Below are 6,000 nucleotides of genomic sequence, written 5' to 3' on the forward strand. Positions count from 1 at the left end.
TGATTTTGAGCCTGGTTCAGTGAGGGGTTTTTCAGGAGACCAAGCAGGGCAAGGAATTGAGGAGGGGAGCAGGGATGGGTGATTAGAAAAAGGGGGTGGTGCTTTGCATGGGTCACACACGCTCCCCACCCCCACCTGTTGAGTTCCTGGTAGTTATTGCAGGTTGGCACCTGGGCACCTGCTCAGAGACTTGAAGGCTGGTTGGGACCATCACAATCATCCAGTCTGATGTTCTGCATGGGCAGGCCACCGAGCCTCCATACCCCCATCATAGGCCCAGACCCTCTGGCTGAGCTGCCACTGAAGCGCTGTATTAGCGGCTGGGCTGCTGGGAGGCTTCCTGGGGTGCCGTGAGGGCACCCTGATGCCTGGTGATGTCTCCTTAATGGGTTAATGATGGGTGAAGCCCTCCCCAGCCAGCCCTGTGTTGGGGAGCTGCCTGCCCCCTGCTGCTGTACGGTGCCTGTGGCAGGGAGGGATTGATCGCCCGGCTGCTGCCTGTGCTGCGTGAGGCCCCAAGCCCTCCCAGGTAATGGGTAATAGCATTACCTGGCAGTTCCTGGGGGAGGCACCTGCCTATCGATCTCCATTAGCTCCCCCGTTCAGTCAGCGTTCAGGTCACCCTGGGGTCACGGGCCCAAGCCTAACCCAATCAATGCAGCGCTTCACAGGGGAAGGGGTCTCCGGCAGGGAGCGGGCTGGGGGGAGTCAGCTGCCCTCTGTAGGCGAAAGGGGAATCACGGTCCCTGCCTGATTCAGGTGGAGGGAATTGTCTAGGGCTTTATAATTCTTGGCCTGGTCCCCCCACAATGACTGACCCTCCCACCAAGCTGACAGAAGTGGGGTGGGTTGTGGAAGGGCAAAGGGGATGAGGGGTGAGCTGTGCTGGCAAGGTGGGGAGGATTGGGGTGGGGAACAGGCCTGCTGCTGTCTGAGAATCAGAGTGGCTATGTGTCCTATCACCCCTACTGCTGAGCACTAAGGGGGATTCTCCTCTAGCTGTGGAGGCAGGAGCAGCTGGGCTTTTGGTGCGGTGGCTGCATGAGTCTGAATCCCTGCCAGGGTCCTGAGCGCCCCCTGCTGATGCCCCTGAGCTGGACACGAGCAGCAGCATCATGGGAGATGGCCTGGGGCTTGGACCCAGAGTTTAGCCTTCTATAACCAGCAGGGTCCCTTTGCCAAAGGGATTCCAGACACCTCCTGGCACAGCGCCCCCCAGGCGGAGTCGGAGCAGCGCCCGGGCATGGTGCAGCTAGAGGGGAGGTATTTATCTGGGGCGTTGGGTGAGAGGAGCCTGGGGTTCCCCTGGGCTGGCCCAGCTCCTCGCCTGGCTGAAGTCTGGAGAGGGGTTTGGCCCCCATGGCTCTGAGGGCCTTACTGTGGATTTACCCCAGGGTGCCCGAGAGGAACTGGAGACACTGCTCAGGCTAACACCCCGCCCCATCGGTAACCGGCTGCCCCCCCTTTCCCAGAAGCCAGCCAGCCTCTCCACCGCCAGGAAGAGCTCCCTTCCGACTTTCTTCATTTCTCCCAATTGAATTTATTTCAGGCGCGTGTGAAGTCATTGGGCCGCCTCCTGATTTCATTAGCCGGCCCCATGGCCCGCGGGGCGGCTGGGGCTGTCGGCTGGATGGAGATCTATAGGCCAATATCGGGCGCGAGAACTAGCCAGGCCGGTTCCCGGCAGACACATTACGGCCGGGACAATCGCCTCGCGGCCTCAGCACACCTGACGGATTAGCGTATAAATCCTCCGACAGGCGGCTGAATGTGTGTGTCGGGCGGGGGGGTTCTCTGGGGTGGGGAAGGAGGCTCGGAGCATCTTTGTCTGCAGTGCCCAGGCCTGGCCACAGAGCAGGGTGGCTGGAAACTTGTCACCCAAGGCCTGATCCTGCCCCCAGTATGGCAGTGCCACCATGCCCACTTCAAGGGTGTAGGAGCAACCCCCTGCTCCCACCATGCTGGCTGCATCCACTGTGTCCCCCAAGTTAGACAGCAAGTAGGAGGGGAAACTGAGGCAGGAAGAGGCAAAGGGACTCGCCTGAGGTCACCCAGCAGCCAAGGCAGGAATAGAACCCAGGTGTCCTGCTGCCCAGCCCAGTGTTGTACCCATGAGACAATGCTGCCTCTGCCTAGTTGTCGTTTAGCTGGGTACGGCCCATGTCTTGTCAGTGCCCTAAAGTCCCTCAGGCTGCTGCATTGCTGCGCTCGGCATCAGCCCCAAGGAGGTGGCATCCCTGCGGGTGAGGGCTGGCACGAGGGGGAAAGATCTGATCCTAAGCAAAAACTCCCCACCCCAATAACCAGCCAGCCGGGCTAGGCACGCACAGGCGGGGCAGAGAGGGGCTGGGAGGTGGGAAAAACTGGGCAGGGGGCGGGTGGTCTAGTGGTCAAGGAGGGACTTGCAGTCAGGACTCCTGGGTTCCATTTGCAGCCCTGGGGTGCGGTGGGGTGTAGTGGGTACGATGGGGAGTCAGGACTCCTGGCCAGGGCACTAGGACCCCTGGGTTCTATGTGTGGGTCTGCTGGGTCGTGTAGTCTTATCGCTAAAGTGAGGTCAGGCTGCCAGGACTCCTGGGTCCCATCCCCAGCTCAGCGGTGCCATGACCAAGGAGGCCCTGGGGGCGTAGGGTTGACTCACCCGAAGAAAGGGAAGACGCCGGGTCCAATTTTCTCCTTACAACTCTCTGGATCCCCTGGCTTAGATCTATCCAGGTCTGTCCCGTCCTCCTATGGCGAGGCGACATGCCCCTGGGAAGCCCCGTCCCCTGTCACCTCGCACGCCCCTGGGGGGCCCATCTCTCCCTGGCCTTGGCTGCCCAGCGCCAGCCCCGCAAGCTGGGCCAGGGCTCTGTCTGGAGCAGTCAGCTGCCCTGTCATGGGATGGGGAGATGAGATGAGCCACAGCAGGCTGGAGCCAGCACCAGGAACGTGGCCTCCTCAGCCCCACCCTCAAGGAGGAGGCTCCCCCTCTCCGCGCTTTGCTGGCATGAGCCCATTGACTCCCCCCCTCCGCCCCCAGGGAGCTCTCCGGAGCCTTATCCCTGATTGGCCTCTGGGGAAACCGAGGCAGGGAGAAGGAAAGCGTCAGCTCCCTTGTCAGCGAAGGAGCAGGGCTAGAACCCCAGAGTCCTGGCTCCCAGCAACCCCTGCCCCCTTAATGCACTAGACCCCACTCCCCTCCCAGAGCTGGGGATAGAACCCAGGAGTCCTGCCTCTTGCCCCGCTCCCTTTCCCCAGTGTAGATGCAGGGTGACGCTTTTCAGTGGATTTTAGCTGGCCGGGACCCAGGCTGGGCAGGAGACCAGAACCCTGGAAGCGGGCGAAGCGCCAAGAGAAGCTCTCTGCACCAGGGACTGCTGCTGTGTGCACTAGGGGTCTGACCCCGATCTCCCTGGCTGTCACCCCGAGGAGGGGGTCCCCCGCAAAGAGGAATGGGACCGGTCGAGTACACACTTCGCTCTTTATAGTGTGGTAGCACCAAGATCGGAGCCGTGTTGTGCCGGGCGCTGCACGGACCCCACTCAGACCCCTAAGAGAGAACTACTGGGATAGCAGGGGGCTGTGGTTGGGATTGAGGGGCACTGGGAGAGGGGCTATGGGGAACTGGGAGCTGCGAGAGCAGAGGGCTGCGGGTCGGGAGTGAGGGGCACCGGCAGAGCTGGGATAGCAGGGGGCTGTGGTTGGGATTGAGGGGCACTGGCTGGGGGGAGCCCAGGGCTGGGAGAGCAGGGGGCTGCGGGTCGGGAGTGAGGGGCACCAGCAGAGCTTGGGGGGGGAGCCCAGGGCTGGGAGCGCAGGGGGCTGCGGGTCGGGAGTGAGGGGCACCGGCAGAGCTGTGTCTGTACGATGGGGAGGAAGCCCAAGGCTGCGATAGTGGGAGGGGGCTGCAGGCCAGCGAGGGAGGAGAAGGGGGGTGCGGTTTCCTGCTCAACACGAGGGGGCCCCCGCTCCAGTCGGGCTCCCTGCCCCGTCGCCATCCAGCCGCAGCAGACGCTGAGCTCCCCGGCACATCTGCAATCGGTTTAGAGTCAAAAGAGGATCTGTGCGGCCCTGGCAGGCAGGCTCCCCCCTTCCCCTCCGGGCCCCCCCTTCCCATCCACAGCCAGGGGCTTCCAAGATGTTAAGCAAACAGAGCTCTCCGGGGGGGAGCTGGGTCCGTGTCCCGCGGCCTGATTCTCCCTGTCAGCGCCCGGGCGGGGGAGGGAGCGACCCGGGCACGTTCCCCGTACGGGGACTTCCTCCCGGCTGGCCGAGCGCCCGGCGCTTTGATTCACGGCAGGCCCAGCCCAGGCCCCCTGTGGCACAGGCCTGGCACCGGGTGGCACAGACACCCTGCCCGGGCGCCAGGCAGCGCAGTGATGTCACACCCCCCGCTGGAAAATAACCACCGGCCTCGGCCAGACCCCAGCCTGGGAACCGGGACGCTGGCCTCAGCTACAGGCCCCAGCCCTCCCGTGTTCTCCGGGATCCCCACCCCAGGGCGCCAGGATTCTCACACCTCGGCTCCTCCCTTCGCCAGGGCAGCCGGAGTCTCTCCCCTGGGCGCCCGGATGCCGGGGTCCTTTGGTCGATGTCCTCAGCCGAACCCGGGCAGAGACCCCGGGCTCTGCCCAGCCACGCAAGGGGCGAAGCAGCCCGGGAGAGGACCCCGCTCAGAGCTTTGCAGTAGATCCCCACCTCCCTCCGGCCCGGCCAGGTCCCCTCTCCCGGCTCCGCTTCCAGGTGGTTTCTGTTTCCTGTCGGCAGGGTGGGGGGGAGCCCTGGGGGTGGCTGGAATTGAACCCCTGACTGCTTAGCTCAGAGTCTATAGCAGGCTCAGACGCGGTGCAGCCACTAGAGGGGGACGGAGAGCAGCAGGGGTAGAGCGCCAGGTTGGCGCAATGGGCTCAGGTGCTGACATGGGGCATTGGGTGCCCCCGGTGGTAGCCCTGGGTAACTACGCCACCCAGCGTCCTTCGGGAGGCCTGTGTTTCGGGAGCGAAGGAAAGTCTGGGGATTGCTGGCTGCAGAGAGCAAGGTCTCGATTTCCATCCTCTCTGTGTGCCACAGCCCGGACGCCTGGGTTCCATGTCCAGCATGGGGAGGGGAGTGGGCTCTGGTGGTTAGAGCGGGCAGCCAGGGTGTCAGGACTCCTGGGTTCTTTCCCCAGCTCTGCTGCTGACCATGGATGAGTCCCCTCCCCCACTCCCCACCTGTACATCTAGGTCCCAGATGTCCTTTGGGGCCGGATGGGGAGACATGCCCCATTCTTCCCAGGGGGGGTGGTTTGTGGGGTGCAGAAATGGAGTTCTCGGGGAGCTCACACCCAAGGGCAGGGAGGCAAGCCCCCCCCCCCCGCAAGCTCCCCATGCCCCAGCCCTGCCCTGGGCAGCCGCCGTCTGAGGCAGAGAGGGGCATTCAGTTGCAGGGGAGGGGGAACTCCCTTCTTGCTAGGGAGCAGGCTGAGACCTGCCAACTCTCCCTACGCCCCTGAGAAGGGAACTTCGGGCCACTCCACTGGGGGGCACCCTAGAGCTCACGGGCTCCCTGCTCTGCTCCTGGTCGCCCCACCATGTCCCAAAGGCCAGTGAACCAAGGGGCTGGGAGGAGGCCTAGGGACCTGCAGACTCCAAAGCCCAGCTCAGCCCTACCCTGGCACAGCGCCCCCAACTGGGTGCCCGGCAGGAGAGAGGGAGGGTGAAAGCAGAACCAATGGAGGGACAGAAGGAGGGGGGAGCTGACGGAGGAGACAGAGGGATGGTGCAAGCAGAGCCGATGGAGGGGCAGAAGGAGGGGGGAGCCGACGGAGGGGACAAGAGAGGGATGGTGCAAGCAGAGCCGATGGAGGGGATGGAGAGAGGGATGGTGCAAGCAGAGCCGATGGAGGGGATGGAGAGAGGGATGGTGCAAGCAGAGGTGATGGAGGGGATGGAGAGAGGGATGGTGAAAGCAGAGCCGATGGAGGGGCAGAAGGAGGGGGGAGCCGACGGAGGGGACAGAGAGAGGGATGGTGAAAGC

This window comes from Mauremys reevesii, linkage group 25, assembly GCF_016161935.1.
Source record: "Mauremys reevesii isolate NIE-2019 linkage group 25, ASM1616193v1, whole genome shotgun sequence".
NCBI lineage: Eukaryota > Metazoa > Chordata > Testudines > Geoemydidae > Mauremys > Mauremys reevesii.